This window comes from Ornithodoros turicata, chromosome 3 (assembly GCF_037126465.1).
Source record: "Ornithodoros turicata isolate Travis chromosome 3, ASM3712646v1, whole genome shotgun sequence".
Classification (NCBI taxonomy): domain Eukaryota; kingdom Metazoa; phylum Arthropoda; class Arachnida; order Ixodida; family Argasidae; genus Ornithodoros; species Ornithodoros turicata.
In genome coordinates, this window is record NC_088203.1 from 101,488,110 (window position 1) to 101,509,219 (window position 21,110).

General features: G+C 47.7%; 1 protein-coding gene across 4 annotated transcripts in view; it reads left to right on the top strand.

Moving 5' to 3' along the window:
* Positions 1 to 21,110, top strand: part of LOC135389010 (cell adhesion molecule 4-like) — a 596,648-nt gene that overhangs the window by 218,155 nt on the left and 357,383 nt on the right. The window contains exon 1 of one of the 4 annotated variants that reach the window (XM_064618921.1): positions 2,764 to 2,834. The exons of the other annotated variants lie outside the window; for them this stretch is intronic. The gene's annotated coding sequence lies outside the window, so the exon portion shown is untranslated. Of the gene's footprint in view, positions 1 to 2,763; positions 2,835 to 21,110 lie in introns of those variants that run through there. 4 annotated transcript variants of the gene reach the window in all.

Here is a 21,110-nt window from a genome sequence, read left to right on the forward strand (position 1 = left end):
AAGGACCATACGTCTCGTCACTCGCCGTTTCACTTTGCTTCCCACGCGCCCTCTGTCTTTTCTTGGCGGCGAAAGGAGACACAGGGTCGCTAAGCCCACTGTGCGGCAGGAACGGGCTGCGTCTGCTTCCAGAGCACCAGGGGGAGGGATAAGCTGTCGTCTGCTGGCTCAGCTGTCCCGTATCCTTCGTGCCGGATGCAGGGCTGGTCACGTGCTGAACGGCGTGGGTGTTAGTAAGGGCGAAAGTGATTGGGCTTAGTAGTCGCTTACTGAAGCGAATTTGCGAATGGCTGGGGTGAAATCATGCGTAACGGTATTTCCTTTCACATTTACAAGGGGAAGAACGGCAACAACGTAAATCGCGCCCTGTGATTGGCTCCATCAAATGAGACAATGCTATACGCTATGCGAGTAGGTCAACTATCTACGCAGCTCCGCAGTTTCCCTATTTCGTCGCGCCTGGGAAGCACGCTCATTGGTCCTGCTCGCGCCCCATTATTGCTGCCGTGCGAGTGGACAAATGCCTCGTCACGTGGTTTCTTCGTCAGTTGACCTCCTTTTCTGCGCAAAAACACCCCGTCATAGCGTATACTGTCTGCTTCGTCCGCGGCCCACTAGATTATAGCAATGCACTCACTCCCCGGCGCCGGTCAAGGACATATTTATTGACTATTTAATCCTCTTAATGCCTTGCGCGGTTACGTTAGAATTTCTATGCATGTTGGGAAGCATCTCAGGGGTTTCTGGCGAAATTTGTAAATTATAGTCATCGCAACGTTATGCCCTGTACGCAGTACCGCTTGCTGCAATATGTTGCGAATGCTTCTGCTCTTCTAAAATTCAAATTTCTATCACCATTCACGATGCGTGGTTTAATGTGTATCGCATCATAAGGACGGAACCCTAGTAGGAGATGTAATTTACCACATGGCTTGTATAATCAAGTAACCTGTTTCTTTGTCGTCTCTACGTCATCTACAACGTTGTACACATGTTGGACAAAAGTTTGCAGTACACGCTCCGGCGCATTCCTTCCTCAGGGGGACACACTCTCAGCGAATGAGGCCGTACGGACTTACAGACCCGTGCCTAGGTAACCCAGTCAATTGTTTGCAAGTCCGTACGGTATCATTCTCTGCTAGCGTGTCAGCCTGGGGAAGGAATGTGCCGGAGCGTGTACCTTTTGTACAGCGCTGTACAACGTAGCAATCTTCAACGTGAGTCACTTTTAGTGCCATGGGTCCTGGCATCGAGGCACAAGGTCCGAAAAGTCTGTATCCTGAAATGCGACTTTGACGAAACTCCACAAAAAACAAGCAGCCGAAGGACGAGGACGGAAGACAAGTAGGCACCACAACTGCTATACTTACTGCTGCCTACTTGTCTTCCGTCCTCGCCCTTTGGCTGCTTGTTTTTTGTGGAACCATGTCCCAACTACCCCGCACCGCCACCCTTTCGACGAAGCAACGCGCGGTATTCTAGACGTAGGATTTGCGTGGTCGACATTTAAGAAATTTAATGTAACGTTTTGCAGTTACGGATCATAGCGCCAAAACATCTGCAGAGCAAGCTTCGACGGCTACGGCTCCTAAACACACGACAACAACTTTAGTTTCTGATAATGATTGGGGAGTTTTAACGCCAGGGGCTATACTCTAAACCATTCCTGGTGGTAATATGGTGTAATTAAGTAACGAGTCGCCTCAAAGTGAGGACCGAAGTCCTACGGCGTCCAAAAAGGTCAGAAGAGCTTTTGATGGCAGAGCGTTGGTGGGCTGGATTTGGCGATGGACCAAGCAGTTTTGAGAGAGAGAGAGAGTCCAGCTGATTAAGAGACCCGGAGAGTGTGGTTCGGGAAGGTTGGGCAATGAAGGAGGATGTGCTTTAGATCTTCCAGATCACCTCAGTGACGGCACCTGCACTCTAAGAAAAAAAGGAGTAAAATGGGGAGTAATTGCAGCTTCTACTCCCCTAGTGTGCAATTACTCCCCATTTTAGTCCCCTGATCCAACATTTAGTCCCGACATTTACTCTCCAGGACTGCAAATTGTCACTAAACTTCGCTAATGGTCTCCTGAATGCGACAGTCTACGTAAATATGTGCCCTTGGTCAATTTGAACGACATAAGGCTGTATTACCCCGAGCAAGTAGCAATTTTTCAGCCACACAGAGTAAGAAACAGTTAGAGCATCTTTCTTCGCAAATTGTGCCCTAGTATGGCGCAAGATTTTATATCACTCGATATATCACGGTTGACGGTTTGCTTCAAAGTATTTTCATGCATGCGCACCAATTATGTACCTGGGACTCTTACAACAGCGCGTGAAATGCGGTCTTCACTCTGTGACATTCATTTACTCCCATGCATTTACTCTCGAAAGGGACTATTTTTTGTGGCAATGCAATTACTCCCCAAAAGGAGTAAAAGTACTCCTTTTTTTCTTAGAGTGTGGGAGAGTCAACTTGTCTCGAGCGGTAACGCCACTGAGCTGTAAAAGCTACATTGAGTCGCGCCCGGTAAATTAATGCAGCATCTTGACGAGAGGTGTTTCGTGGCATTAGGAAAGCGAGCGTTGCTTCAACTCTTCTAAGCAGAGATATGGGGGGGGGGGGGGGGGAGAATGTCATTCGTTCATTGGCGGGAAGACGGGGGTGCCACTAGACGTTGAATAACGGAAGGACGGTCCTCTGCACAGCATCGCAGTACTCGTCCGTCTCCGAGAAGAGAGAGCTGCTTCTGCGGCGCTGTCAGCCTGTTCGGTCCCCACGACACCACAATATAGGCTGGAACCCACAGGAGAACCAGCCTGTGCCCTGCTTCGTACAAAAGCTGGTAAGCCAATTAACACGTAGCCTCGTATGCCTGTGTTTTCAATAGCTTGCCGTGCAGATTTTGAGCCAGTGAATACCATTCTCGCGGGGTAAGATCAACAATGCGCTGCAGAAAGAATAGAATGGCATAAGTTCTGCATCTGTTGATGAGGTTGGATGCGAAAGGCGTCGACTTTGCACTACTCCTTCGGATGGTATTACGAATGCTGTGGCAGACTTACCATCACTCCTGCCTATCATCATCATCATCATCATCACACACGCGCGCACGAACGGACAGACAGAGGGAGGGTGAGAGATAGAGAGAGACAGAATGTTAGGACTAAGGAGAATCGCTGTCCACAGCTATCTCGAGCACATAAGCGTGAATGGCAGGTGCCTGGTCAAAAGTTATACACGTTCAGAGATAGGGATGACGACCATAAAGCCCTGGTCTCCCGCTCGTACACCCCGGACATACAGCCGCGCGGAACTTTCAGTGCCTTATGCTGCTATACAAAGACGCCGTTTTCAACGCATCAGAAACGCTCCTTCACAGCATCGCAGCAGCGCATCAATATCCGAATTAAAGTCAGCGCTCGTACTAAGCCTAATTCACGACGACGCGGCTTATAGGGCTAAAAATACAGCGCAAGGTAATCCGCAAGTTTAGTTCGGGCACTTTCTGGACGGACGGAGAAAGAGGGAAAGCTAAGTGGGCCCAAAACAAGTACCATCGTCGAGTCTGCTCATCCTAATTAATAGACGGCTCCTGGGGAATTAATGAGCGAGGAGCAGTCAATTACGTGTCCAAGATACGTGACGACTCCCACCTACTAAGGCTAAATAGTGGCAGCCTGTACGCTATATAGTTCGGTATAGGTCTGTCGCGTTTATGGTGAACTGTCATGACAGTGATGCGACGACGGAGGGACATGATGATGATGATAAAGCTCGTTATATTTTTCAACTAAAGCGTTATGGAATGCTGGAATTTCACGAATACTAGTTTCAATGATTGATTAATTCATTTGGGATGTCTGTAAAAAATCGTACAAAAGTCTGCATGACGTGAAATTGTTTGATTGAGTTCTATCGATCCAGGACCTCTGTCTAGTCGTGCTGGTTGGCTGGAAGTGCTGTCGATGTGAATAATCTGATATTTCACCCAACAATTAAAACTTCGATCTTTACGGCCGACCCGAACAAGCTATATGCGTGCGTCACGCATCGCAAACTTTGAAGGACTAGGATATATTGGATAGGTGGGCAACGTCCCTGGGGGAATGTGCGTTCTGGGCCCACTTCTCACAACAATACACGACCTGACATATGTCTGAAAGCCCCCGACTGTGGAAAACCCAGGAAAACCCCCAGACAGCACAGCCGGCACCGGGAATCGAACCTGTGTATCCTTCGAGATGGCATGGCCAGCATGCTAACAACTGAGCCACGTGAGCTGGTCAGTTTCTGTGTGATAGTTAGCAAGGCAGTCGAATGACGTTTATTGTTCACATGCAGCGACCGGCCCTTCATATATTAGGGCTACCTCCACAGGTAGTTCTCTTACTTGATGACAATACACGCCTTATCACCTTATGTTATTTTTATGTTGCTAACGTAACAAGCATCGCGCTTGTTCCATCCTACAGTTTGGAACAGAAACATGTGAAAAAGAAACCTTTCATGTGAACCTTTTTGGAATGGGGTAGGGTCCTGCACTCAACGCAGGGAAACATCCCACATCATCATCATCATCCATTTATCTATGTTGTTGTTGTTGTTGTTGGGTCCTTTGTGGACGAGTCTCTTGGAGGAAGGCTTGTCGACAGTCAGGATTGTCGACGAAGAGGGACTCGAGCGGCAGAGTGGTCAGGTGACCGGAATAGAACGGAAAAGGCCGAGACGATAGGCAGCATCGGGCAGTCTGGTGCTTCGCGCCGAGGGATAAGGAGCTGAGGACATTTGGGTCTTCTGGTTACCAACTGTATTCTCTTGAGTGGCGCAGTCGACAGGATGAATTCTGTGGCCTGGCATTCTGAAATCTCCCAAACTCCCTGGTTCCTGACTCCGATCCACGTTGGCATTCTTCGTGGGTGACTAGCCCCCCACACACATACACACCTTTCTTCGACGTTGTCGGCCGAGCCTCATAAGGATTCTCGTCTTCGCCCGGTGTCCCGATCGGGTGGTCTGCAGCGACAACTGTGCACCGACGGTGTGAGTGGTTTTCTCCCGGTTGGCCAGTATAGTTAGGACGCGTGAGATGGAAGAGTAGGACCCTTCGCGTTACGGGTCGGCTTCGATACCCGTTCCCCCTTTACATGCGGGAGGGCTACTTGAAAGCGACCAGGAGAACGTGCTGCCTGGTTTGGCACCACAGAACGACGCAACTAACAGCAGATATTAAGTTGAGAGCTGAAGTGTTGGATTGAGAAATTATGAGGCTGTAAACTGTGAGTTGACTAGGTTGAAATTGGAAGTAGCACGAGCTGGGAAGGTAACACAGAGGACGGGTGAAGAGGAGTGAGGCTCTGTGTCTCAGTGTGATTCGCAGATATGGTGAGGCTCAAGAGAGTTAGCGCCGCGAAGCAACTGTGGCCATGAGCGGCGTACAGACGTGGAGAGATGAACAGAAGACAGCAGGAAGGAGTGGGGGAAAGAGGGGGTTAGTATGCGTCCTGGGCCGACTTCAAGAGGAGTCTGCCGACATTCGCCTGGAAAGTCTTCGGGAAACCCAGGGAAAACCTCAGACAGCACAGCCGGTGACAGGATTCGAACCCACCACCTCCCAGTCTCGACGTGGAAAGCGATCACCCTAACCCACTATGCCACGGGAGCTGTTAGAGAAAGAGGTAGATCAGCGGGAAGTTAAGAGTCGTGCGACTTGGGGCGAGCCGATGCGGTGTCCGTCTAAAGCGACGAGGCGTACTTGGGAGCATCAAGAGAGAAGAGAAACGGAGTATGTAAATCGGGGAGTACAGAGAATTCGGTCGCTGTCGCTCAATTACCCTTGGAGGACGCAGGAACGAAAGCCGCGGGCTATGTCACTGATAGTTTGACATGTAAGGTTGAAGTAGATGAGTATTTCAGGGCAGTTTCTGCAGGCCGCGAGCAGGGACGACGGGCAGTCTCGTGCTGAGCGCCGAAGGACAATGAGCTGGGGACATTTGGGTCCTCTGGTTATTAAAACGGCCTGCTTTCAACCAGAGCTGTATTCTTTGACTTTGTGACTACCGCTCCTTGAGCTCGATGGAAGTTGCAGGTTTAAAGACGTGTACAAAGTGGCTAACAGTGCTGCAACATCAGACTGGTGTTGGGTACGGAGTACGTACATATGCGCAGCTCTCGTAAGCACTTGGGACAGAGGACATGGACGGCAGGGTATACTGCCTCGTTGCGGTTCTTCTGATCACGGACACCAGAAATCTCCACTTTTCATACATACATGAGATACATGACAGCTAATGTGCCTCCCCAGAGGGCGGTATTGGGCATATGTAAAGATTATGCTGAAAGGTTGATTAAAAAAATAAAAGACTACGACCTGTTACTCTGCATGCATGGGTTGTTAACAAATGGAGTCAGGTGCTCTCAAAATGAGACACGCGGTGTCCAGTTTGTGTGATACACTCAAATGCATCGCACCAGCTTTGATATGATATGACATGGCTAAAGATGAGAGGGAAATGCAATGGCATATAGTCATAGGGCTCTGTCGTGTATCCTTAAGGAAATGCACAAATGCTGCAGGGATAACTTAGTCCGCAGGGCTGCAAACCTGCGGGACCTGTGCCATGTGTGGTTCCGCGCATTTTCATTTTCTTATGTTTGTGTGAGTTTTTTGTTTTCTGTCCGGGTGGAGCTCTTTTTTTTCTTTTTTTGACGAGTAGCAAGACAAATATTGGCTGACCTCTCTCAACACCTAAAAAGACGATGATTTGCTCCAAAGCGGATAAAGTTTCCTGGACGCATACAAGATGTTTGAATTAAAATGCCCCCTGGCAGAATCTCGCTCTCGTGCATCCTGGGGAAGACACACACACACACACACTTGTATCACATGATTACCGAAGAACCCATAAAAAAAGCTCATATACACGCAGAAAAAGAAAGAAAAAAAAAAGAACGACAGAAAGTCGTATTCTTTTTCAAACGCATTTAGTTCAGAGGGTGAGTAGTGTATATTCATGAAAGTGGCCATCGCAGCACGATTCATGTATTATTGCGCAGTAAAACAGCGAAGTCGTTTCTCATCCCTACATGCATATGTACGAGCCGTTTAGAGCCCACATAAATCTCGTCAACGCTTCGAGCAAATGTGGAGGGTAGCGTAGAAGCACTCTTCTTCGTTTAGCAAGAAAGGGCTTCTAAGCAACTCTGCATTTCGCACGGTTAGTTTTTTTTCTCTCTTTTCTCCGTTCGTTGTACACGACTCGCCGTCTTTCGTTCGCGTGTAACGGAATTGTATGCACGCCGTAACTCGATGCGACGTTCAATCATCTTAAGAGATCCTCCACAAAAGCGCAGGAAATACGGAAGATACACGTAACGGAAATATCTGGACGTTTCGTGGGAGAAATGCGAGAAGTAGGCCACGGAGTATTATCGTAAGATTGGGACATGCGTCTTCCCAAGCAGCACAATGTACTGAAAGTCGAGTGCAATGGGGGTGGACGGTATGTGTCTTATCAGTGTTACTTAGTTTCGCGAGTCTATTCAAGGCCTTCCACCTACCCGTCCACCCCCATTGCACTCGACTTTTCAGTACACTGTGCTGCTTGGGTTGGATGCCACGTTCGACGACGTTTCCCAAGCAGCACAATGTACTGAAAGTCGAGTGCAATGGGGGTGGACGGTATGTATCTTATCAGGGTTACTTAGTTTCACGAGTCTATTCGAGGCCTTCCACCTACCCGTCCACCCCCATTGCACTCGACTTTTCAGTACACTGTGCTGCTTGGGTTGGATGCCACGTTCGACGACGTTTCCCAAGCAGCACAATGTACTGAAAGTCGAGTGCAATGGGGGTGGACGGTATGTATCTTATCAGGGTTACTTAGTTTCACGAGTCTATTCGAGGCCTGCCACCTACCCGTCCACCCCCATTGCACTCGACTTTTCAGTACACTGTGCTGCTTGGGTTGGATGCCACGTTCGACGACGTTTCCCAAGCAGCACAATGTACTGAAAGTCGAGTGCAATGGGGGTGGACGGGTAGGTGGAAGACCTTGAACAAACTCTTGAAACTAAAGAACATTGATATGACACATACCGTCCACCCCTATTGCACTCGACTTTCAGTACATTTTGCTGCTTGGGGTATTTTTTCCTCGGATGTGACGTCACCCGTGACTTTGCACTGCGGTAGAAAACGGAGCAGTCACTCACGTCAACCACACCTGGAGGTCGTCCTGATTGGTCGTCTTTGTATTTTTACGGTACCTTCACTGAGGTGCCCAAAGGGAAGATTGGCTCCATTTATTTTGTTTCCACACTGTTATAAGTACGCCTACACTGGCGCTATCCTATCGTATCGTACGTCAAGGGTATCAGGGCCCGATCGACGTGCATGTCTAACATAAAGTGACCATGCATATTCCCTCTGGCCCAAAAGGCGGGATATCCGTTGACGTGGTATCGATCAACAAATCAGTCCTCCTGTTTCGCCTACATCCAGCGTTGTTCTTTTATTCCATTATTTTCACTTTCTGATTTCTTACTTATTTCTTTCTTCCTCATTTTACGTGCTTTCATTTTAGTTCTCGTAGTTCTCGCCCCGAACTCGCTGGACTTGCCCTTCCACTTCGTCATTATCGTCAGCGCTGCGATGATGGATCATTTTACCGGTTCCCTGCTCATACCGACGCAGCTTCATGAGTAAAGCGTGCACAAGCCAGCCTTTGCTGACGACGAAGTATTCAGTCTGCGAACGGCTTGTTAGCCAACACGTTACAGAGATCCGTGGCCTAGATTGTGGGAAAACGTGCCGCCGCCATGTGCTAGTTGCAAGCTGTTGAGACACGTCTTTTGTTCCATTCGGGGTTCGTTACAGCCAAAAGCGGCACAAAACACCGTCCCACAAGCAGACTGGTGTGACAGCGGGACTACAGCTATGAAAGTGCGACTTATGCCGCCTAAATCGGAACGTCTCGTCCCTTTAGTAGAGTCACTAAATAAGCTGTTAAGTGACTCTACTTTGAGTTGAGTTGATCCCCAACTCAAAGTAGTGTCACTAAATACTCTACTCTACTGTACTTTAGTCTAACGCCATTTCGTAGAATGCCCTGTAGGTGCCAGTAGCGTCAGGTGGCCAGGGGACAGCGCAGAAGGCAAATGGCGCCGACTGCTTCTCGGTGGACGTCAATGGCAGTACGTACTTCGATGTCCGCGTTGCTTCGTGGCTTCAGTCAAATTGACTTAAATTTATTACTTCCGATTTGCTTAAATTTGTGCGTCGACTCCGGTAACGTAACGCTTACCTTTCCGACTGCGTCAGACGGTCGTATTTTCGCGTTTCTTCATCTTTTTTTATTATTTTAAATTTCCTTAAGCACCTAACATGCCACAGCTATTACGACATGTACATTATTCCCTGTTCAGATGCAGATCCATCACTTACACATGGCTATGTCCGACCCAGGTGTAGTGCTTCGACGAAAAAATCAATGAGGGAAGTGTGAGTGCGAAACAAAACACAAAAAAAAAAGAAAAAGAAAAATCAATAAAACCGCCAACGCGGACCTAATTTCACAGTTGCGGAACGATTGATCCAGGAACTCATAATTCTAGAAAAATACGAAAAACTGTCATTTAACGTGCTGCCGTACACAACAACAACAACAACTTTATTGCGAGATGATGAATGGGGAGTTTCATCGCCAGGGGCAATACTCTACCGCATTGGTGGTTGTGATGCGGGGAATGAAATAATAAGCCCCTTCACAATAAGGATACAGGGAGAGAGAGTTGTGTTTATATTAGGGAGATATCTGTTTATTTATGAACATTGGAGCTGGGTGACACCCATCAGGGGTCTGCTGCTCCATTTCTTGAAAGCGTTTCAGTTACGCACGAATAAAATAATAGACATACAAGACAGAAGACACATGCGACAACACAAACACAAAATACATATGTACATGACTTAGGATGTGAGGTACATCCCAGGGTTGATGTGATGACTTCATTTACATACGTGCTATATAGTAACGGGTGATGATATGGGAGTCTTTTAAATAGCTGCACAATGCTGCTAATGCGGTCGTCTGAATAAGGATCGAAGTCCTATGGCATCCAAGGTGAAGAGAGCTTTCGGGGCAGAGTGTTGGTGTTATGAACGTGGCAAAGGGACAAAGCAGTTTTGTGTGAGAGAGGGGGCGAAAGTCGTTAAGGGATGCGTAGAGTACGGTTCGTGAAGGTGTGGGCAATGGAATAGAATGTGCTCTAGATCTTCTGCAGCACCGCAGTGACAGCAATGGGGCAAGTGGACTTGCCTTAAGCGGTAACGCCACTGCGCTGTAAAAGCCATATCGAGGCGCATTCGATGAACTAATGCGTCATCTTGACGGTTGCCGTACACGGTTATGCGTTAGATACCCAACTTCACTCGCCATTGAGGGTAGTGCGGGGAATCTTTCTAGGATAGAACAGCATGCCTCTTAAATAGCCGCAAAGCTGCACAGAAATGTGCTCAGTGCTGCGTCAACAGTAAATGGTTCGTTATATAAGGCTGTGTCACTTTCATCGCACAGAGAAAAATGCTTACATAACCGGCATCAATCCACTCCTGCAGCCTGATTAGCTCACATCATTTTGTCCTCCAATTTGCCTGACATACAGTCACTACATAAGCCAATATGCATAGTGACTGTAGTCTGGCCAAGTTACGAGAGATAACAAATCGGACAGGGCGTACGGTAGTAGTGGTACAATGATCTACTTTCACGTACTGTGTGGCTTCAATGTCGCCCCATTGAATATGTTGTCCATCCACTGTGGTGTAATGCCTCCTAAAGAAGTACACTGCCCCTCTATTTGTTGCGCTGCTACAGTTTCATACTTGACCCAGCGGCGCAACTGTTCAAATATGTGTCGTCACATTTCGCTTGTCGACTAGAAATTCAGAAAAATTTTCTTGTCTCCCACTCTCTGTTTATCAACGTTTTGTATGCTCCCTATCCCTAGCCACAGTTGCTTCGTGACATCAAACACTAGCTGTGATGCGTTTGTCAGCGATCGAAACATTACGGTATTCGTGTGTTCGCACGAGCGATATTCCCCAGAATGTTCCACCGGAAGGCGAGAAAAGTGTCAAACTTCTGCAGCCACGTAAGCGAGAGGGCCCAACATCAGGGAATATCTTGCGGCGTATATCACCACGGCGTAGCAGACGACGAGTAAAAACGCGCTGTCGTCTGCAAACTGTGCGCTGCACAACTTCCTATATTTCGGCATCGTGCAAATGCTCAACATAACCCCCTGCGGAATTTCCGCCCCATGAACCCCTTTTTTTCTATATATTCAACTAGAGTTGAGTTGAGCTGATAAAAAAAAAAAGAAAAAAAAAGAGAAATAGGCACTCACTACGAGAGCCAGCTACTCCAGATCACTTAGGAAAACACAGATGGCTATCTACAATAAAACCAATGAGTGACAAAGATACTCAGCCAGTCACTCACACACACTGTCCACACACAGTATTCCACTAGAATATTCCAGTGGTTCCCAGCCCTTTGCGGTGTCGCGGTGAAAGAATAGGCTGACAGCGCCACAGAAGCAACTCTCTCATCCAGGAGTCGGACGAGTATTGCAATGCTGCGCAGAAGACCGTCCTTCCATTCTTCGACGTCTAGTGCCACCCCTGGCTTCCCGCCACAGAACAGATGACATTCTCCCACCATCTCTGCTTTTCTTCATTGTCCTTGTTTCCTTCGTCCTTGTCTTTCTTGTGCGCATTCCATAATGTCGCTTTCCCGATGCCACGAAGCACCTCTCGTCAAGACGCTGCATTAATTCATCGAATGCGACTTAATGTTTCTTTTACAGCTCAGCGGCGTTACCGCTTGAGACAAGTTGACTCCTCCCAGATTCTGTCACTGCGGTCACCTTGAAGATCTAAAGCACATCCTCCTTCATTGCCCAACCTTCCCGAACCAAACTTTCCGGGTCTATAAATCAGCTGGACTCTCGCAACCCCCCCCCCTCTCTCTCTCTCTCTCTCTCTCTCTCTCTCTCAAAATTGATCAGTCCCTGGCCACATCCAGCCCACCAACGCTCTGCCCTCAAAGCTCTTTTGACACTTCTGGACAACATAGGACTTCGATCCTTATTGTGAAGGGGCTTATTATTTCGTTCCCCACATCACAGCCAGCAGTGGGGTCCGTAGAGCATCGCTCCCTGGCGACGAAACTCCCCATTCCCTCATCTTAAAAATAAAGTTGTTGTTGTTGTCCAGCCCACCAACGCTCTGCCAGCACTCCTAAACTTTTCGTACACTGTAGGACTTGGGCCCTGACTGTGAGGTGACTGATTGTCATATTTCGCACGACATTACTACCTGCAATGGGGTAGAGCATCGCCCCCTGGCGATCAGACTCCCCTATCATCGTCATTAAAATTAAGTTGTTGTTTTTCCGTGAGGATGTCGTTTGTGTGAATATTCCTTTCTTTTAGAGATGGGACGAATCCAGAATTTTCCGAATCTGAATCCAAGGAAGGTTCTGCGATTCCACGAATCTTACGAATCTCGAATCTTTCGAATCCTTTCTTTGAAAAGAGTTTAAGAAGCCTGAAAAAAAATGGACTGAAAAGTGTTTTGATGCAGAATATGACACCTTTGTTTAATGAAAAACAAATTAAATAATAGTTCCGATTCAGGAGAAAGTATACCCATATAGTTCTTAGACTTAATTTAATTAAGACGTTGTTCATCGAGTACAAAAAATACATAAATTCTCGACTCTGAATTATTTCCATAAAACTAAGCCACAATCAAAAGCAAAAAAAAAGTTACTTTTAAACTTGTAATGTAGCAGTTCCTGTCTGAACTCTTTCAGTCCAGAGCAATGTTAAACAAACAAGCAAGATTAACACTCGTCGGCCAATGAGGCTTTCGGCTCAGACTCCGATGGCGCCAATTTTAAAAAGACACAAACAAACGTGGTTGGTGGATTCGAAAGATTCGATTCGCCATTTTGAGCACTTGGATTCGGATTCCCTAACCTCGAATCCCTGCCTATAGGATTCGTGGATTCGGTTGACACATCCCTAGTTTCTTTCTTTATGCTCGTTCCCATTACCATTAACATAGATTTCTTCCCACGTTATCAGGGCTGTAACATCTCCGCAACAACCAAAAAGACATTGGCACGTGCAAAAAAGGCACTATGGCGCAAACTAATTTTGAGCCGTAACGCGGAATCTGTTACTGCAAAACAAAAGACAAAGCTCGAGGCTTTTGGGTAGTATAGAACAGTGCAACTAGAACATCAGTCGAATTACTTCATCCCTCGAATTATAAGCATTACCGCCGAGTGTCTTAAATGATGTATTGTATCGAACCTAAGTTCTGCAATTCCCCTTTCCGCGCGAGGCATTGTGAGGCCATTAGTGGTTCTTCTAAATGGCAGTATTACCGGCGAAAGGACTTTTCACTATTACAGGAAGCGTTGTTAAACCGACTGGTTATGACGTCTGGTTAATGGTGCTTCAATCCAGCGCAACGTCGTTATTGCAGTTGCGGAACAAAGACACTCCAAGAGAACGAATAATGATGACGCTTTAAGACAGCTGCTCACTTTTTGTGCTTTCTTTCACCGCCAGGTAAGGTAACGAAGGCAGCTTTCTTTGTTTTCCTAGCATCGCGACGACTTTTGTTTTAATTCACCATTAGCGCTGCGAAGCAACTATACAGTCATCGGAGCTGCAGGGATGAAGAGAGGACAAGAGAAGTGAGAGGGAGTTTTGGGTGTGCCTTCCTGTTGATGTCAGAGAGAGCTGTGGCGACATCTGCAAAAAAAAAAAAAGAAAACCACAAGAAAAAAAAAAAAAAACACGAGGCAGGACAGTCGGGATTTCATGTCACTACCTCCTAGTCTTTAGCACGTCCTTTGGGCTACCACTAACAACTGCGCGTTGTTCCAACTCGGCGACTCCTGTAATTGTATCGGAATGCGAGGTGGACTGTCACAAAAAGCGTAGAACATTCCAGCCTCCGTATAGCCTGATAAACAAGATACTGCGTCTGTGCAGTGCTGGAGAAAAGTTTAGGGAACACGCTCCGGCGCATTCCTTCCTCAGAGTGACACGGCTAGCAGCGAATGAGACAGTACGGAGTTACAGACATGTGCCTTGGTAACTCAGTCACCTGTTTACAAGTCGGCACGGTACCATTTGCTAGCGTGTCACTCTGAGGGAGGAATGCGCCGGAGCGTGTTCCATGAACATTTGTCCAGCACTGTACATGTGTTGCCATATTATTACTACGCCTCGTACGGCCGATTATGCCGGCAACTTGGTCGCATGGTAAAAGTAGGACGAACACGTCATCTTCTGCGAGAACGCTCAGGTTGCTGAAAATAATCCGCAGACTGACCACCGTGGCTTATGATAACAGATGTTTTGAGACGTGAGACTGGATACGTGTTGTTCGTCAGCCGACGTGAGTGTCTGGCCCTTTCTTTTCACGACACACACCGGCTGCATTTGCTTCAGACATCCGATCAACTAAGCGGAGTCCCTGTCGAACATAATATGGCTGCGTTATTTCTTCGTGACCGATTTCACGAAATATGCGTGTCATTTTACCAGGGAATAGCTTACTCTCTCTCCATTATGCCGAACACATTTGTCTGTCGAAATGCTGTTGTACGCCAAGGTTTGTGAATTGCAAATTATTGGTTTGGTACACTTGAGTGAGATCAACAACGGCCAAGCCCATCTCGTCACCCCCACCACTACCTGTTGCAGATGGAGATGTGTTCCAACTGCGGATGGTCCCATGAAGCAGCTCACTGTCCTAATTATCAGCCCCTATGTATCATCTGCAAAGGTACGCACACCGCAACCTCCAGGGATTACCCGAAACTCAAAGTGCAAAGGCGCATCGCTAGAGAACGCTCCCGCTCAAACAGCAGCTTTAAGGAGGCCAGGGAAAAGGTCAGGAAAGCGGCGCGTCCCAGGCATCGCGCGAGTAAGTTGAACATAATTCCAAAGTCACCTCAGGCACCCAAAATCAGTGGAGTCCAACAACGGAACTGCGAGAGGCAAGGGAATGTGATTCTTTCGCCCTAACTCCTTTCTTGGACGCGAATAAAGCGTATGATTCTGTGACACACTCAGCATGTCTGCATGCCATCGCAGAGGATCCACGGACGCCGCTTGCGGTACCTCATATAGACTTCCTGTTAAAGAAAGCATTCGACGTCGCTATGGCCGGTCGTATAAGATCCAGGCGACCCTTTCAACGGGGAGTCCATCAAGGCAGTGTGCTCCCTCTAACTCTGTTCAATTTAATCATGGCTGGAATTCACAAAACTCTGCGACCACCTGAGAGTCTACGCGGACGATATCTGTGTCTGCATAATAAGGGGGGAATAAGGAAAGAATCCGTGACTCGACGGCAGTTGCTCTTGCTTCAGTCAGTGCAGCTTTGTCTATGGTTGGAACTAGCACCTGAGGAGTCCCAGTGCCTCGTTTGTATTTCGCGTGGGAACCATGTTGGAAAGGACTTCCCCGGGCTCAGTGTCAATGGCGTCCCTATCCCAAGATGCACAACAGCAACAACAACAACATGAATGACGATGCAAATCGTGTAGATACCTCGGCATAACAATCGACAGTGCATTACACTGGTTGAAGCAAGTCAGCGACATTGTCTCACGCGGAAGGAAAACCCTCAACCTTCTGAGGAGAATCGTTGGTAGGGCACGGGGTTGGAGCTCGCGCTTCATGCTAACAATGCACCGAGCCATTCTATCGTTCCTTTCTATTCCATTCGATATAGAGCCATCCCACTCATTCTATCGAAAATCGTCTATGTGACTCTGTATGTCGACCCGTCACCTACGCAGCAACAGGCTTTGGAGCGTCTCCGTCGAGCAGGTATTAGAACAGCCCTTGGGATCCCGAGCTTCGCTAGCAGAGTCAAGGGAGCAGCCTCTCTTCGTTCATTCGGAACGTACAGTACTGTTGCGGAAATATTTCTTTTCGTAGTTTTTAAAGGAACCGCGAGAAAGAGGAAGAGAACGAAAAAGACGATGACGTTTTGTGACGAACGAACATGGGTTTTGAGTGCCATTCGAGAATAGTTGGGTAGACGACATGTTGAATTAAAGGAGTGTGCTTGGACTTTATCATCCTTGCTTCTGCATATACGAAATACATCGGTGCTCGAGAGTCCACCCACGAGCACCGCAGTTCCGTAAGTCCCACCTCGAGTGACTTTCTATCGATCCACAACAGTACTTCTGCTAATAGATAAGATCGCTCTATCGGAGAACCGGGGTAGCTTCCTGACATATCTACAGGACAGCTTGGTCAACTGGCCGTATTGCACTGTGACCGTATCCTGCTCCACTCCTTACCCGGGTCAGTGTCAGTGGGCGGTGGTGATGGTGTTGTAGCTGCTTGCCGTAGTCGGCCTCGCAAGGCGGGCAACGTCACGGCTAACGCAGGTCCGTGAAAACAGGAGTGTAGGTTCGAATTTGCAGTGCAGTCCAGTCTGGGGTTAAGCGATGAGCGATAGAACACCAGAAAATGAAAGTAAAAATCACTGTGCTTGGCTAAGGTGTTCAAGAATACTCGGCGAAAGGCCCACTTGTGATGCGTCCTTGGAGGCGGTATATCAGCATGGTATCCCTCAGGAAGGAAGCCAGTTTTGACGCGCGATAACGTCCTTCTGCCGGCGTTCAGCCGCCAAAGATGACGTCATGTGCTTGCCAGCCGTCGCGGATGATGGTATCTAGAGGCTTACGTCTTTCCTGACTGATTGTAGAAGGATGTAGTCAATTGTGTCGAGGGATGTCGGACAGAAATGTCACTAAGTCTGGGTCAGTAGGTCCGTAATGACCGCCATGGCGCGAGCCAACCCGCGATCATCCGTCTTCATCCCTGGCCTAAAAAAAAGGCGATATCCAGCCCACTCGGAGACAAAGCTGCTGCGGATGACTCTGTTAGCAGCGTGTAATCCCAGCGCACGCTGATATTCACCGATGGCTCCGTTGATCACCGCTCCAGAAGTGCCACCTCTGCTTACAACGTTCCAAGCCTCAACATATGCTGGCAAGGGAAACCTCTGAGGTACTCCATCTCCTCCACGACTGTAGAATTCCTTGCAATACTGCATGCAGTCGCTGCCGTCCAAGTCAGGGTCATCAACAAAGCAGTCATCCTCACTGATTCTAGCAGGTTACGAACCCTACATGTGACAACATCCTGGCACGCTGCGTCAGAATACTGTGTGCCCAACTATAACCGTGTGGCGGTGAGATTTCACTGCAGTGGATCCCCTGGAATGTTGGGAAAAGCAGTAACGCTGGTGACTGGAGCCCACGTCTGCTGCAACCCATATCTGCCAATACCCGATGACAGTGACCGCCATATGCTCACAGACCTACTCCATGCAGAGCACTCTGCAATCCGTGATATCATGGTAAATCGTCGGTGAGAACTCCCAGTGTCTGGAATCCCACGGAAACTCCAAACAACGATCCACAGGCTCCGAAACGGGTCAGCTGTCACTAACTCGTTGCTCCTCAAAATTGACGCTGTGGATGCAATTGTGGATGCAATAGGAATTGCAAGCACTGTCATGAGCCCGAAACCATCGGGCACATCCTACTAAATTCGTACGACATCCTAAAGAATTGCCGCGCATACGAGGGGGTGGGCAAAAAATTCCTTGCAGACTGCAAGAACGATATTTTACGCCCCGTTTGACACCCCAGCGGCACCCCCTCTGCGAGACGCATGAGGGTCCCCTAAGATCCCATAAGAGGGTCCCCTGTTATAATATAAGACGCTTTATTTGGGTAGCGAGGTTGCCTTGGATGGCCTCTATATTCTATGACTCTAACAAAACTCGGGTTTCTTGTCGGACGACGCACAAAACCGCTGGGCCTGCCTACTTCACTCACCCACCTTCTGGTGATAATCATCTCGTTATCATCTCATCATCATCTTCAGCTACAGTCGTGACGACGTCCACAGCTGTGAGGCCAACAACTACAAGCTGTTACCACCACCACCTATTGGAGATGCATTCGATATAATTGTCCACGGTACTTGATTCGTGCTCGAAAAATCAGCTGTATCTTAAAGAGCGAAAAGAAAGAAAGAAAGAACAAGAACACACACGCACCCTGCCTCTGATGTACTTTTCTTTCCACACTTAAGCACCGAAGTAATACGGAGCACAATTTCTTGAGAAAACGTCTTACGAGAGCGGCGACCTCTCGAAGGCGACTCTCTAGGAAGACAATTCAATTTCTTTTCAAGGCTGTTCCTGCGTTGAAGCGGCCCCTTCAGGCTCTATGCCGTACTTGGGTTTGTGCTGCACTCACTCAGTCATGGAACTTCGCGAGGGACTAACGAGTCTGAAACGTCCTCCTTCTGCGTGTGTTCGGCTCTAAATTTGATTTGCACCCAACAGGAGACGCTCTAGTATCGCGTCGGGGGATGGCGGGGGACGTTCGGGTAAAGTGGGATCCGTGCGAGGGAGACTTCTTGAAGTAGGGGAAAGAGGGTCGGCAAGAAAATGTTGCCGTATGTAAGCACGCAGCGAGTCGCTTTATGTTGTTGGCTTCGGCAATAAAAGAAAGTTTGTGTTTAGAATGTGCAGACCAGTTCAAAACGTCGTTCGGTATGGCCACCACGTGCGCCTGGCTTCTTTGCTCTGTCTCCGCTTCAGATACTGTCATCCTTATGGGAGGAACGTGGCTCTGAAGAATGTTGCTGTATTTAGACGTTCATTCTGGCTCAAAAAGTTCCTGCGACACGAAATTTCAGCCGTACGTGATATCCTTATGACGTCAGTGCTACGTGAGATGACGTAAGAATGCCACGTGTTTCCTTTGTTCTGTGAACTTCCGAATCCGGACCAGCCGCGTGGTCGAGTAGATACAGGATGTGCTCGTTGATGGTTGTTCAAGCTCGTGCTTTCGAAATAGCCGAACCCAATCCCAGCACAGATCGGATCAGGGCTTTTCCTTGGGTTTTCGAGACAGATGTCGGCATAGTTCCTCCTGAAGTTGTCCCAGGACATGTACTGAGCCAGCTATCGCTTCCTCCTACTATTCCCCTCTCTCGGTCTCTTCCCGTCTGTACACCGCTCACAGCTACAGTTTCTTCGCGGTGCTAACATGGAATTTAAACTAGAGATGGGAAGAATCCAGGATTTCTCGAATCCGAAGGAAGGTTCTGCAAATCCACAAATCTTTCGAATCTCAAATCTTTCGAATCCTTTCTTCGAAAAAAAGTTTAATGGGATTCGGATTCACGAATCTCGAATTCGGTTGGCACATCCCTAATTTAAACCCTTTGAATTTTTTAATGTCTTTCAGAGCTCAGTGAAAACATTGCGGTATTACGAAACTCACGCTATATTCTAAGTAACATTTGTTTTAAAAAACACGAAGGTTGCACAAATCAGTAAGGAACCATTCCTTTCTCTTGTCTGCCTTCCGTTTCGGATCTCTTCGAAACTTTTCACGCCACCAAAAAAGAAGTCGTCTTCACTTCCCTCTTCGACCTATCCTTCTTTCTTGTCTCTGAAAATGACGAGGACGCTCCAGGAAGTGTCACAGGAGCAATTTCCCCTCCTGTGCCCCGTGATAGGGGTCGCTGCTCCAACAGCTATCAATTTTTGCCAAAGGTGTTTTCACGCCGTTTTAAAAAGGCTTCCAGACAGAGTGTGATGCATTGCCGTTTTCTCCTGTACGCCACCACGGTGTGAGCAGCGTTAGAGAGGAGCTTTAAGAGGAGCTTGCCACTTAATGGATACTTGACCGTTTGATTGAGCGTGTGAATTTTGATCTCAGTCACATGAAATACGTTTGACGTATTTAAAGAAGCGTGAAATACGGTTAACTCGCGAGTGTTGTTCGGCCGGTTCGGTCTGTACTGTATTGGTCAGAGGGCCGGTTCCAAAACCCAGTTCTCCGAATTTGGCGTTGCGCTATATACAGGGTGTTTCGCATAACGCGGTAAAAAATCGTATTAAAAATCTACTAGTCTGAATATTATGGGGCAACACTATTTATCTCGGGGGAGATTTTGCCATGACTTATGCTCGGCCGACAACTTGCGCTCCTCGAAACAGTGCTTTTCGCATTTTTTTCTCTTTAGCTATTACCAAAGTACTAGTAGGGAATACATTTTGCAATGCAATCCGGTAAATCCGACACGCACTTTCAGTTTTTTGTAATAAAAACAAACAAACAAAAACAAAAAACACACGCTAGGTTGATTTTGCAAACTTTGGAAATCAATTGGAATAAGCCAGTTTCTCGTGAATTAAATTGAATAAAATTGCTCAGAAGTAATGGCAAAATCTCGCCTGAGGTAAATGGCGTTGGCCCCATAATATTCACAAAAGTAGAGTTTTTTAAATGCCATTTTTTATCACGTGAGGTGAAACGCCATATGTAGATGGTTATTTTCTGTTTTCTTCTTTCATTAACGTAGAAAAATCACCTTTTCGGAAAGTCGAAGAAACATCATACTGTGAAACATTTCCCGATACAATGCCACCCACAGAAGATGGGCCAATTCTAAATCTTCTCCTGTAAAACTCCCCGCCTCCCCGTCCACAAATGTCCCACCCCTCGCCCAATTTCGTAACGAGTCTACACAACCCCAGCTACAAATTCGATTTACGCCCCCTCACGCGGCACATCCGGACACGTCAACGACGTTTGTGACCGATCCACTTCCTCCACTTTGTCCTCCCTCCCTTTTGTTTGGAAGTGGAAGATGCCGCGTAAGCTTAAGCAGGTTGAGTGCATTACGACAACCAGTATCCGATCTGTACTGTTGCAATAAGGCACTTTACGAGTAGATTTATCTTGAACGTTTTTCTGGGGTTCGTCAGCTACATGGGCTTTATGTGGCGTTGCTGAGTGCTTTGCAAAAGACCTTTAAGTGAAATGAGGCGAGGGAGTATAAATGGAGTTAATGTTGCGAATCAGTGGGATGGTTGATGGCCGCTGCTGAATGAAGCGGGTATACGTCGTTAAGGGTCTCGATACAGGAGGTCATTGTTCTGGAAGATGCGAGTGGACCAGATTAAATGATTGCA